Source organism: Oncorhynchus clarkii, chromosome 18, assembly GCF_045791955.1.
Source record: "Oncorhynchus clarkii lewisi isolate Uvic-CL-2024 chromosome 18, UVic_Ocla_1.0, whole genome shotgun sequence".
Lineage (NCBI taxonomy): Eukaryota > Metazoa > Chordata > Actinopteri > Salmoniformes > Salmonidae > Oncorhynchus > Oncorhynchus clarkii.
The window spans coordinates 39,639,558-39,654,368 of NC_092164.1; positions in this window are offsets into that span (position 1 = coordinate 39,639,558).

Below are 14,811 nucleotides of genomic sequence, written 5' to 3' on the forward strand. Positions count from 1 at the left end.
CTGGCGAGCAATGTTCTTATCCTTTGCTTACTAGCTAGCCAGCTACGGCTAATTTACAGTCACTTCAAACAGTATAGCGGGAAAGGCTGCAAACTAGCTGCACTTCGTTTGTTTGACCTTTTTTCAATTGACATTTCTTTGTATATAACCATAAAAATTATGCCAGCTGATTCATGACTGGCTGAGACACGACTGGCTGAGAAATGCTGCCTGTCCGTCTGTCTCGTCCTGACTCCCGGCACGTTCATTACTACGGGACACTAGAGATCGATTTTAAATATTGAAACAATGTTGCAAATGTCAGAGAGATAGATAGCAAGGTTTATACAAATCTCTGCTGTTGAACACTAAATGTTAGTCTAAAAGAAGCATGAGATAATGTTCAAGTTTATAAATTGCCTGGCTGGGCTGATGAGACAGTGGATTGCGCAGTCAGATGGAACAGAGTAAATAGGCATTTTAATGTTGTAGATTTAGACGGCGGTAACTTTTGGAATAGACACCGGCTGGAATATGCTTTGAACTAATCAGCATTCAGGATTAGAACTACCCGTTGTATAATAGTAAATACACTTGCTATGGCAGGTTTGACTGAATTCACACTGTACAGTACAGTACGTACCATACTGTGTGTCCCAACTTCCTTCATGTACTATACTGTATGTGTCCCAACTTCCTTCAAGACATGTCTCTGTCTGTCCCCAGGTCAAGATGACCATAAAAGCCTGCACTGAACAGTGACAAAAACATAGAAGATAAGCTCAGTTTACATGACCATACAGACAACATGACAGTATTACAACATCTGTACACCACATCTGTCATTGGCTTCATCAATAAGTGAATCGATGACGTTGCCCCCACAGTGACCGTACGTACATACCTCACACAGAAATCATGGATTACAAGCAGCACTGAGCTAAAGGCTAGAGCTGCCGCTTTAAAAGAGCTGGACTCTAACCCGGAAGCTTATAAGAAATCCCGCTATGCCCTCCGATGAACCATCAAACAGGCAAAGCGTCAATACAGGACTAAGATCAAGACGTACAACACCGGCTCTGATGCTCGTCGAATGTGGCAGGGCCTGCAAACCATTACAGACTACAAAGGGAAGCACAGCCGAGAGCTGCCCAGTGACACGAGCCTACCGGATTAGTTAAACTACTTCTATGCTAGCTTCGAGGCAAATAACACTGAAACACGCATGGGAGCACCAGCTGTACAGAAAGACTGTGTGATCACTCTCTCCGCAGCCGAAGTCCTTTAGACAGGTCAACATTCACAAGGCCGCAGGACCAGACGGATTATCAGGACGTATGCTGTGAGCATGCGCTGACCAACTAGCAAGTGTCTTCACTGACATTTTCAACCTCTCCCTGTACGGGTCTGGAATACCAACATATTTTAAGCTGACCACCATAGTGCCTGTGCCCAAGAACACTAAGGTAACCTGCCTAAATGACTACCGACATGTAGCACTCACTTCTGTAGCCATGAAGTGCTTTGAAAGGCCAGTCATGGCTCACATCAACACCATCATCCCAGAAACCCTAGACCCACTCCAATTTGCATACCGCCCCAACATATCCACAGATGATGCAGTCTCTTTTGCACTCCACACTGCCCTTTCCCACCTGGACAAAAGGAACACCTATGTGAGAATGCTATTCATTGACTACAGCTCAGCGTTCAACACCATAGTGCCCTCAAAGCTCATCAATAAGCTAAGGTCCCTGGGACAAAACACCTCCCTCTGCAACTGGATCCTGGACTTCCTGACGGGCCGCCCCCAGGTGGTAAGGTTAGGTAACGACACATCCGCCACGCTGTTCTTCATCACAGGGGCCCCTCAGGGGTGCGTGCTCAGCCCCCTCCTGTACTCCTTGTTCACTCATGACTGCACGGCCAGGCACGACTCCAACACCATCATTAAATTCGCTGATGACACAACAGTGTAGTGTTGCCTGATCACCGACAACAACGAGACAGCCTATAGGGAGGAGGTCAGAGACCTGGCCGTGTGGTGCCAGGACAACAACCTCTCCCTCAACGTGATCAAGACAAAGGAGATGATTGTGGACTACAGGAAAAAGAGGACCGAGCACGCCCCCATTCTCATCGACTGGGCTGCAATGGAGCAGGTTGAGCGCTTCAAGTTCCTTGGAGTCCACATCACCAACAAACTAACATGGTCCAAGCACACCATGACAATCGTGAAGCGGACACGACAAAACCTATTCCCCCTCAGGAGACTGAAAAGATTTGGCACGGGTTCTCAGATCCTCAAAACGTTCTACAGCTGCATCATCGAGAGCATGGTTGCATCACTGCCTGGTATAGCACCTGCTCGGCCTTCAAACGCAAAGCACTACAGAGGGTAGTGCGAAAGGCCCAGTAGATCACTGGGGCCAAGCTTCCTGCCATCCAGGACCTCTACACTAGGCAGTGTCAGAGAAAGGCCCTGAAAGTTGCCAAAGACTCCAGCCACCCTAGTCATAGAGTGTTCTCTCTGCTACCACACGGCAAGCGGTACCAGAGCGCCAAGTCTAGGTCCAAAAGGCTTCTTAACAGCTTCTACCCCAAGCCATAAGACTCCTGAACATCTAATCAAATGGCTACCCAGACTATTCACATTGCCCCCCCCCCCCCCCCCTCTCTCCACACCACTGCCACTCTCTGTTGTTGCATAGTAACTTTAATTAACTCAACCTACATGTACATACTACCTCAACTAACCGGTGCCCCCGCACATTGACTCTGTACCGGCACCCCCCTGTATATAGTCTCGCTATTGTTATTTCACTGCTGCTCTTTAAGTACTTGTTACTTTTATCTCTTATTCTTATTCTTATTCTCTTATTCTTATCTGTATTTTTAAAAACTGCACTGTCGGTTAGGGACTCGTAAGTAAGCATTTCACTTGTTGTATTCGGCGCATGTGACTAATACAATTTGATTTGATTTCATTTGACAACATGACTTACTGTTTATCAGCACGTGTCCTACATTGGAACCACAAATTCAGTTTATATTTGTCCTTGCTTTGTATCATGTGTAACAGAGTCCATCCCTGCTATAGGCCTACATGATAGCAATGGCAGGCGCACAGTGTAATTTCACAGTAATTTATACAGCGGGGCTTGTTTCAACAGTCAACACGTGCCACTTCTGTTTGTCTTATACATGGTTAATCATTTGCCATTTAAGGTCAGTTGACAGACAGTTGAAGGAATGACACAATTGTCAGGAGCCAATGGTTGGTCAGTTGGAAGTGTGGTGTTTCGATCAGGTTTCAGTGTAGCGCTCGACAGTACCAGGGTTGGTGACCACTGTTATGATGCTTTTGTATTATAGATAACATTGCCATCGTCTGGCCATAGACTGAGTAACAGTGATGCATTCAAAAAATGATTACCATTTTGTTGATCATAATCAGTGGAGGCTGGTTGGGGGAGCTACAGGAGGACGGGCTCATTGTAATGTCTGTAATGGGATAAATGGAACAGTATCAAACATATGAAACCACACGTTTGACTCTGTTCCATTTATGTCATTCCAGCCTTTACAATGAGCCTTTCCTCCCATAGCCGTTCCACCAGCCTCCCCTGATCATAATAAAGTGCTAATAATGCGATCATAGTTTGTAATTCTCTGCTAGAAACTTTTCAGTTTGATAACACTCTTTGAAGTTCAATATATTCTTTAGGCTTTTTATTGGGTTGTAAGAAAAAACAATGTCCTCTACTTTCGCAGACAGTCTCCATCCAAGATCTTTATACTAGTTCGGTGGGAATTATCGAGGACATCTACATTTTATTTATTTTATTTCACCTTTATTTAACCAGGTAGGCTAGTTGAGAACAAGTTCTCATTTACAACTGCGACCTGGCCAAGATAAAGCATAGCAGTGTGAACAGACAACAACACAGAGTTACACATGGAGTAAACAATAAACAAGTCAATAACACAGTAGAAAAAAGGAAAAAAAAGAGTCTATATACATTGTGTGCAAAAGGCATGAGGAGGTAGGCGAATAATGACAATTTTGCAGATTAACACTGGAGTGATAGATGATCAGATGGTCATGTGCAGGTAGAGATACTGGTGTGCAAAAGAGCAGAAAAGTAAATCAATAAAACAGTATGGGGATGAGGTAGGTCAATTGGGTGGGATATTTACAGATGGACTATGTACAGCTGCAGCGATCGGTTAGCTGCTCAGATAGCAGATGTTTAAAGTTGGTGAGGGACAACAATGGACAAGTTAACTGACAAGCAGTCATGATCCAGCCATGTTTATATTTGTAGTTGTACAGTAACAGTGCTTTTTAACAAAGACTCCTATGACCGTAGTTTACTCAGAAGTAGAAATGATGTTACCACTATTCACAACCAGTACCACTATTCACCAGCAGAGAGAGTACGTTTCAGAATGAGGAGTTCAAGGGTAGAACATATGTTTCTGTTTCTGTACATTTATATCAGTGTCGGATTTAGAATTGTGAAATTGAGGATGATGGATGAAAATTATTTGGAAAAATACCTATTTTTAATCTAGCGGCCGACACTACAGCACCACGGTGCAACTTTGTTTGAAGCGGCAAACTGCAATTGCTACATCCATTTTTTGGACTTATTAATGAAGGATATGTTCCAATTGATTCATGAAGAATTTTACTTATAAATGCCTCATGAGTTTAGTTCAACTGTTTAGTTCAACTGCACCAGAACCCAAAATATAAGCTTGTTTAACTCCAATGTTTGTAAATAAAGTAAATGTAAACAGACACTGTATAGCCTCAAACCATAGTTAACATGATACTTTTGACATCATGGATGGTCAGTCCTTGCATCCATAGCTAAGTCTATACATTTGAGAGTGGTTACATTTCTCTAGCCCCATCTCTCAGCCTTTTACTGAAACTGCGGCAGGGTGTTTCGCTAGATGCTATTACAGTTTTTTTCAATTGCTAAAACACTAAAACCCATTGGCTGAACAAAGTTCTCAGTTGCCTGGACTCATTTAGCCAATTATGCAGTTTGTTGTCAATACCTTAAACCATTTCACATGGTAAAACACAATTTGCAGATCTCACTTAAACTTTTCAGCAAAACTCTAAACACATTCTCATTCTCAAAACACATTCTGCACTCTAATGCACATGTCATCCATACTGGTAAACACAAGTGGCAACAATCAAATACAAATAGAGAACATACAGTGCCTTGCGAAAGTATTCGGCCCCCTTGAACTTTGCGACCTTTTGCCACATTTCAGGCTTCAAACATAAAGATATAAAACTGTATTTTTTTGTGAAGAATCAACAACAAGTGGGACACAATCATGAAGTGGAACGACATTTATTGGATATTTCAAACTTTTTTAACAAATCAAAAACGGAAAAATTGGGCGTGCAAAATTATTCAGCCCCTTTACTTTCAGTGCAGCAAACTCTCTCCAGAAGTTCAGTGAGGATCTCTGAATGATCCAATGTTGACCTAAATGACTAATGATGATAAATACAATCCACCTGTGTGTAATCAAGTCTCTGTATAAATGCACCTGCACTGTGATAGTCTCAGAGGTCCGTTAAAAGCGCAGAGAGCATCACGAAGAACAAGGAACACACCAGGCAGGTCCGAGATACTGTTGTGAAGAAGTTTAAAGCCGGATTTGGATACAAAAATATTTCCCAAGCTTTAAACATCCCAAGGAGCACTGTGCAAGCGATAATATTGAAATGGAAGGAGTATCAGACCACTGCAAATCTACCAAGACCTGGCCGTCCCTCTAAACTTTCAGCTCATACAAGGAGAAGACTGATCAGAGATGCAGCCAAGAGGCCCATGATCACTCTGGATGAACTGCAGAGATCTACAGCTGAGGTGGGAGACTCTGTCCATAGGACAACAATCAGTCGTATATTGCCCAAATCTGGCCTTTATGGAAGAGTGGCAAGAAGAAAGCCATTTCTTAAAGATATCCATAAAAAGTGTAGTTTAAAGTTTGCCACAAGCCACCTGGGAGACACACCAAACATGTGGAAGAAGGTGCTCTGGTCAGATGAAACCAAAATTGAACTTTTTGGCAACAATGCAAAACGTTATGTTTGGCGTAAAAGCAACACAGCTGAACACACCATCCCCACTGTCAAACATGGTGGTGGCAGCATCATGGTTTGGGCCTGATTTTCTTCAGCAGGGACAGGGAAGATGGTTAAAATTGATGGGAAGATGGATGGAGCCAAATTCAGGACCATTCTGGAAGAAAACCTGATGGAGTCTGCAAAAGACCTGAGACTGGGACGGAGATTTGTCTTCCAACAAGACAATGATCCAAAACATAAAGCAAAATCTACAATGGAATGGTTCAAAAATAAACATATCCAGGTGTTAGAATGGCCAAGTCAAAGTCCAGACCTGAATCCAATCGAGAATCTGTGGAAAGAACTGAAAACTGCTGTTCACAAATGCTCTCCATCCAACCTCACTGAGCTCGAGCTGTTTTGCAAGGAGGAATGGGAAAACATTTCAGTCTCTCGATGTGCAAAACTAATAGAGACATACCCCAAGCGACTTACAGCTGTAATCGCAGCAAAAGGTGGCGCTACAAAGTATTAACTTAAGGGGGCTGAATAATTTTGCACGCCAAATTTTTCAGTTTTTGATTTTTGAAAAAAGTTTGAAATATCCAATAAATGTCATTCCACTTCATGATTGTGTCCCACTTGTTGTTGATTCTTCACAAAAAAATACAGTTTTATATCTTTATGTTTGAAGCCTGAAATGTGGCAAAAGGTCGCAAAGTTCAAGGGGGCCGAATACTTTCGCAAGGCACTGTATGTCATTGATTGAACACAACCACTCACAATTGATTTAATCTGTTTCAAATGATGCGACACAACCAATATAAGCCAGTTCAGAGAGCAAACAGGTTGTTGAAGGTGGGAAGGAGAAAGTCTGAGAATGGATACTGTAGTACAGTGCATTGTAGGCTGTATACTGTACAATGGATGAATTGTATGGCCCTGAACATTGTGCTTTCCATTTATTAACAGTACTGACGGCTCAATAGATTTTGACTGGTTGCAGGTTCATATCAACAAAGAACAAGAATTACAGTATCACAGAGACAAAGGACAAGTTTGTGAGATGCAGGGTACAGTACTGTAAAAATAGGGGTACAAGGAGGAGGAAGAACAAAAAACAAAATTGCAAAGAGCAAAGCAGAGTAGTAATTTCTGATCAATTTTGAGCTACTATGACAGAACATGTTTTCGTTCATCAAAAGACTGACGGAAAAATATGTATTGTTTTTAGATTAAAAATGTACTTCTCCCTGAGGATTGTTTGTTTTGAACAATGTGTTTTCAATTTTTCGGTGTATTGTTTACTGACTGCTTGAGAGTGTGTATCATTTTGATCACTTTGTTTTAGTATTTGAGAGCAGTGTTTGATTTTGAACACAGGTAAAACTGTTTTGAGGCGAATGTTTCATTCAGAGGTTATGTAAATAGTGCTTGAATACGAGGTTTTGTGTTTCATGTTTCCAGGAAATGGAGCAAGGTTTCAGAAATTGTGTTTTAGCAATTGAGAAAAACTGTAAAAATGATTCTCTCCCCCAAATAACTTCGCCCAAATATTTTTTTTAATTCTGAATCGCGCATGTCAGTTCATTCAATCATTTGATTGGATGGGAAACATGTCAAATGCTACTGCAAGAGATCTGAATGGCTATCTGTTCATTCTTACCTGGATAATGTAAAAAAATCCAAAAGACAAGTTACCTATCAAAACAGCAATGGTGGGAAGTTGGACCGGAAACTTGCAAAATGTCCCACCGATACGTTTACAGTTTTTTCCAACTGCTTACACACGTTTTCAAAACTGTCTCCTTTTTTTTCAAATCTCTACACACAATTTCCAAAACTGCACACCCAAAATGCAAAATGCCTCACATCTCCTTCAAAATGTAACACTGCATTCAAAATGACATAAACACATGTCAGAATGAAGCATTTGCATCAAATCAACACTGCTTTCATAATAGTACATTTCTGGATATACCATGTAAACACTGTTGTTCTAAATCTAAAGCTCTTTGGTCTTTCATAGGCTTATATCTACATTTCAATACAATGTTCTACGGTGAAAGTAATCTGCTGAGAGGGGTAACAAGTACACTGTAAACACCAATGCAATGTAGAAAGAGAAAATATTTATTAGGCCAAACATTACTGTTGTATAAAGTAGCTGTTATGGTGAGTGAATGAGGACCCAAAAGCGAACTAACTTAAACAGAGCTTCTTTAATAACCAAACATAGGTAGGCTCAGATAGACCGGCAGATTCCGACAGGACAGGACAAGGTTACAGCAAACATGACGATAGTCTGGCTCAGGCATGAAACACAACAAACAAGAATCCGACAAGGACAGGAACAGAAACAGAGAGAGATATAGGGACCTAATCAGAGGGAAAAAGGGAACAGGTGGGAAACGGGGTGAATGGGTAGTCAGAGGAGACAAGGAACAGCTGGGGGAAAGCGGGGGAGAAAAGGTAACCTAACAACGACCAGCAGAGGGAGACAGGGTGAAGGGAAAGGACAGAGACAAGACACAACATGACAGTACATGACAGTACCCCCCCACTCACCGAGCGCCTCCTGGCGCACTCGAGGAGGAAACCTGGCGGCAACGGAGGAAATCCTCGATCAGCGCACGGTCCAGCACGTCCCGAGAGGGAACCCAACTCCTCTCCTCAGGACCGTACCCCTCCCAATCTACGAGGTACTGGTGACCACGGCCCCGAGGACGCATGTCCAAAATTCTACGGACCCTGTAGATGGGTGCGCCCTCGACAAGGATGGGGGGGGGGGGGGGGGGAAGACGAGCGGGGGCGCGAAGGACGGGCTTGATGCAGGAGACATGGAAGACCGGGTGGACGCGACGAAGGTATCGCGGAAGAAGAAGTCGAACTGCGACAGGATTAATGACCCGAGAAATACGGAACGGACCAATGAACCGCGGGGTCAACTTGCGAGAAGCCGTCTTAAGGGGAAGGTTCTGAGTGGAGAGCCAAACTCTCTGACCGCGACAATATCTAGGACTCTTAGTTCTACGCTTATTAGCAGCCCTCACAGTCTGCGTCCTATAACGGCAAAGTGCAGACCTGACCCTCTTCCAGGTGCGCTCGCAACGTTGGACAAAAGCCTGAGCGGAGGGGACGCTGGACTCGGCGAACTGAGATGAGAACAGCGGAGGCTGGTACCCGAGGCTACTCTGAAAAGGAGATAGCCCGGTCGCAGACGAAGGAAGCGAGTTGTGGGCGTATTCTGCCCAGGGGAGCTGTTCTGACCAAGACGCAGGGTTACGAAAAGAAAGACTGCGTAAGATGCGACCAATAGTCTGATTGGCCCGTTCTGCTTGACCGTTAGACTGGGGGTGAAAACCGGAAGAGAGACTGACGGAAGCCCCAATCAAACGGCAAAACTCCCTCCAAAATTGAGACGTGAATTGCGGACCTCTGTCCGAAACGACGTCTGACGGAAGGCCATGAATTCTGAAAACATTCTCGATGATGATTTGTGCCGTCTCTTTAGCAGAAGGAAGCTTAGCAAGGGGAATGAAATGAGCCGCCTTAGAGAACCTATCGACAACCGTAAGAATAACAGTCTTCCCCGCTGACGAAGGCAGTCCGGTGACAAAATCTAAGGCGATGTGAGACCACGGTCGAGAGGGAATAGGAAGCGGCCTGAGACGGCCGGCAGGAGGAGAGTTACCGGACTTAGTCTGCGCGCAGACCGAACAAGCAGCCACGAAACGACGCGTGTCATGCTCCCGGGTGGGCCACCAAAAACGCTGGCGAATGGAAGCAAGCGTACCCCGAACGCCAGGGTGGCCGGCTAACTTGGCAGAGTGAGCCCACTGAAGAACGGCCAGACGAGTAGGAACGGGAACGAAAAGAAGGTTCCTAGGACAAGCGCGCGGCGACGGAGTGTGAGTGAGCGCTTGTTTTACCTGCCTCTCAATTCCCCAGACAGTCAACCCGACAACACGCCCCTCAGGGAGAATCCCCTCGGGGTCAGTGGAGGCTACTGAAGAACTGAAGAGACGAGACAAAGCATCAGGCTTGGTGTTCTTAGAGCCCGGACGATAAGAAATCACGAACTCGAAACGAGCGAAAAACAGCGCCCAACGCGCCTGACGCGCATTAAGTCGTTTGGCAGAACGGATGTACTCAAGGTTCCTATGGTCAGTCCAAACGACAAAAGGAACGGTCGCCCCCTCCAACCACTGTCGCCATTCGCCTAGGGCTAACCGGATGGCGAGCAGTTCGCGGTTACCCACATCATAGTTACGTTCCGACGGCGACAGGCGATGAGAAAAATACGCGCATGGGTGGACCTTGTCGTCAGAGAGGGAGCGCTGAGAAAGGATGGCTCCCACGCCCACCTCTGACGCGTCAACCTCGACAACGAACTGTCTAGAGACGTCAGGTGTAACAAGGATAGGAGCGGATGTAAAACGATTCTTGAGGAGATCAAAAGCTCCCTGGGCGGAAACGGACCACTTAAAGCACGTCTTGACAGAAGTAAGGGCTGTGAGAGGAGCTGCCACCTGACCGAAATTACGGATGAAACGACGATAGAAGTTCGCGAAGCCGAGAAAGCGCTGCAGCTCGACGCGTGACTTAGGGACGGGCCAATCAATGACAGCTTGGACCTTAGCGGGATCCATCTTAATGCCTTCAGCGGAAATAACAGAACCGAGAAATGTGACGGAGGAGGCATGAAAAGTGCACTTCTCAGCCTTCACAAAAAGACAATTCTCTAAAAGGCGCTGGAGGACACGTTGAACGTGCTGAACATGAATCTGGAGTGACGGTGAAAAAATCAGGATATCGTCAAGGTAAACGAAAACAAAGATGTTCAGCATGTCTCTCAGGACATCATTGACTAATGCCTGAAAGATAGCTGGAGCGTTAGCGAGGCCGAAAGGGAGAACCCGGTATTCAAAGTGCCCTAACGGAGTGTTAAACGCCGTCTTCCACTCGTCCCCCTCCCTGATGCGCACGAGATGGTAAGCGTTACGAAGGTCCAACTTAGTGAAAAACCTGGCTCCCTGCAGGATCTCGAAGGCTGACGACATAAGAGGAAGCGGATAACGATTCTTCACTGTTATGTCATTCAGCCCTCGATAATCTATGCAGGGGCGCAGAGACCCGTCCTTCTTCTTGACAAAAAAAAACCCCGCTCCGGCGGGAGAGGAGGAGGGGACTATGGTACCGGCGTCAAGAGCTACAGACAAATAATCTTCGAGAGCCTTACGTTCGGGAGCCGACAGAGAGTATAGTCTACCCCGGGGGGGGGTGGTTCCCGGAAGGAGATCAATACTACAATCATACGACCGGTGTGGAGGAAGAGAGGTGGCCCTGGACCGACTGAACACCGTGCGCAGATCGTGATATTCCTCCGGCACCCCTGTCAAATCACCAGGCTCCTCCTGTGAAGAAGAGACAGAGGAAACAGGAGGGATAGCAGACATTAAACATTTCACATGACAAGAGACGTTCCAGGAGAGGATAGAATTACTAGACCAATTAATGGAAGGATTATGACAAACTAGCCAGGGATGGCCCAAAACAACAGGTGTAAAAGGTGAACGAAAAATTAAAAAAGAAATGGTTTCACTATGATTACCAGAAACAGTGAGGGTTAAAGGTAGCGTCTCACGCTGAATCCTGGGGAGAGGACTACCATCCAGGGCGAACAAGGCCGTGGGCTCCTTTAACTGTCTGAGAGGAATGTCATGTTCCCGAGCCCAGGTCTCGTCCATAAAACAGCCCTCCGCCCCAGAGTCTATTAAGGCACTGCAGGAAGCTGACGAACCGGTCCAGCGTAGATGGACCGACAAGGTAGTGCAGGATCTTGAAGGAGAGACAGGAGTAGTAGCGCTCACCAGTAGCCCTCCGCTTACTGACGAGCTCTGGCCTTTTACTGGACATGAAGTGACAAAATGACCAGCGGAACCGCAATAGAGACAGAGGCGGTTGGTGATTCTCCGTTCCCTCTCCTTAGTCGAGATGCGGATACCTCCCAGCTGCATGGGCTCAGCACCCGAGCCGGCAGAGGAAGATGGTAGTGATGCGGAGAGGGAGGCGACGGAGAGCGCGAGCTCCTTTCCACGAGCTCGGTGACGAAGATCAACCCGTCGCTCAATGCGAATAGCGAGTTCAATCAAGGAATCCACGCTGGAAGGAACCTCCCGGGAGAGAATCTCATCCTTTACCTCTGCGCGGAAACCCTCCAGAAGACGAGCGAGCAAGGCCGGCTCGTTCCAGCCACTGGAGACAGCAAGAGTGCGAAACTCAATAGAGTAGTCTGTTATGGATCGATTGCCTTGACATAGGGAAGACAGGGCCCTGGAAGCCTCCTCCCCAAAAACAGATCGATCAAAAACCCGTATCATCTCCTCCTTAAAGTCCTGATACTGGTTAGTACACTCAGCCCTTGCCTCCCAGATTGCCGTGCCCCACTCACGAGCCCGTCCAATAAGGAGAGATATGACGTAGGCGACACGAGCAGTGCTCCTGGAGTAAGTGTTGGGCTGGAGAGAAAACACAATATCACACTGGGTGAGGAACGAGCGGCATTCAGTGGGCTCCCCAGAGTAACACGGCGGGTTATTGATTCTGGGCTCCGGAGATTCGAAAGCCCTGGAAGTGGCCGGTGGATCGAGGCGGAGATGGTGAACCTGTTCTGTGAGGTTGGAGACTTGGGTGGCCAGGGTCTCAACGGCATGTCGAGCAGCAGACACTTCCTGCTCGTGTCTGCCTAGCATCGCTCCCTGGATCCCGACGGCTGAGTGGAGAGGATCCGAAGTCGCTGGGTCCATTCTTGGTCGGATTCTTCTGTTATGGTGAGTGAATGAGGACCCAAAAGCGAACTAACTTAAACAGAGCTTCTTTAATAACCAAACATAGGTAGGCTCAGATAGACCGGCAGATTCCGACAGGACAGGACAAGGTTACAGCAAACATGACGATAGTCTGGCTCAGGCATGAAACACAACAAACAAGAATCCGACAAGGACAGGAACAGAAACAGAGAGAGATATAGGGACCTAATCAGAGGGAAAAAGGGAACAGGTGGGAAACGGGGTGAATGGGTAGTCAGAGGAGACAAGGAACAGCTGGGGGAAAGCGGGGGAGAAAAGGTAACCTAACAACGACCAGCAGAGGGAGACAGGGTGAAGGGAAAGGACAGAGACAAGACACAACATGACAGTACATGACAGTAGCATACAACAAAACCATAAACATATGTAAACCAAAAGTATATTCTTTAGAATACAGTAAAGAACACAATTGTGTGTGTGGGGTCCCGGGGGGGCAGTCCAGGAATTGGTAGGGGGGGGCAGTCACCAGTGCTAAGCTACGCTTCATCTCTTCTCCGGCCTGGGTCTGGCCACAATACTTTGTCCACATCACAAGATACGTTTTCTCTTGCCAAACATCGAGGGAAGTATCTCCTAGCATGGCGTATCCATCCTTGGACAGAGGCAACCTCTATGTCCCCACATGCGACCTCCATTGCCTGGAGAAGCGGCATGCGGGCATAGGGTTGGCGATCATACACTTTCCAGCGCCAGGCTGAGAAGAAGTCCTCTATGGGATTTAGAAAAGGTGAATATGGGTGGCAAACCAGTTTTGGACCAGAACAGCCCGGTGAAAACGAACATTGGCCCATAAAACCACAAATCTAGCAGGCTCCTGATCTGGATCAGGGACAAGCAATGTGTAAATTTCATCCAGAAAAGTGAGCATATGGCCGGTGTTGTACGGACCCAGTGTGGCATTGTGATGGAGGACCCTGTTTTGAGTAATGGCAGCACACATAGTTATATTACCCCCACGCTGTCCAGGGACATTGGTAGTTGCCCTCTGTCCTATTACATTTCTTCCGCAACGCCTGGTTTTGAAGCCAACCTCATCCACATAAATCAATTAATGGGGAATTACATAGGCATCCAGCTCCAGTACTCTCTGTAACAGACAAAAGGCTATACAGATTAGTAAATATGGTATGTCTGAAGTACTGGAAGTAGTGTTGCATACATACCTCTACAAAGTCATGTCGCATATTCTTGCCTCTGTCAGAGTTTCTCTTAAATGGCACCTTGTAAAGTTGTTTCATCGTCACTCGGTGCCGTTGGAGGATGCGTTGTATGGTGGACAGGCTTACAGCATTGATGTTGTTAAATATGGTGTCGTTATTCAAGATATGCTCTCTTATCTCTCGAATCCTAATTGCATTGTTGGCCAAAACCTTATGTATAATTGCAGTCTCTTGTACATCTGTAAACAAGCGTCCTTGTCCTCCATGATGTCTTTGCCTTTCCACTCTGTACAGAATTCAAACACAGTATGTGTTCAGCATAGGAACTGTAAACAATGTACAAAAAAATGTAGTACAGCATGATAACCAACCTCATTCATTCAATGCAGTGCAGTAAATGGATGGCTTAGAGTTACAAATGTTTATGCAATTCCATGCAGTCATACGTATTTTACAGTACATTACTGTAATGCTAACATAGTCATTAGATAGTTGCATACCTGTTCTCATTTCTGAATGTTTGAATTATGGACGCCACTGTAAATCGACTCAAGTTGGGCTGGACTCTCAGTCCAGCCTCTCTCATGGTCAAACCGTGGTTGATCACATGATCAACAAGTGTTGCCCTAATCTCATCAGAGATGGCTCTCCTTCCTTCTATTCTTTGCCCTCGTCCTCTTCTTCCTCTTCCTCT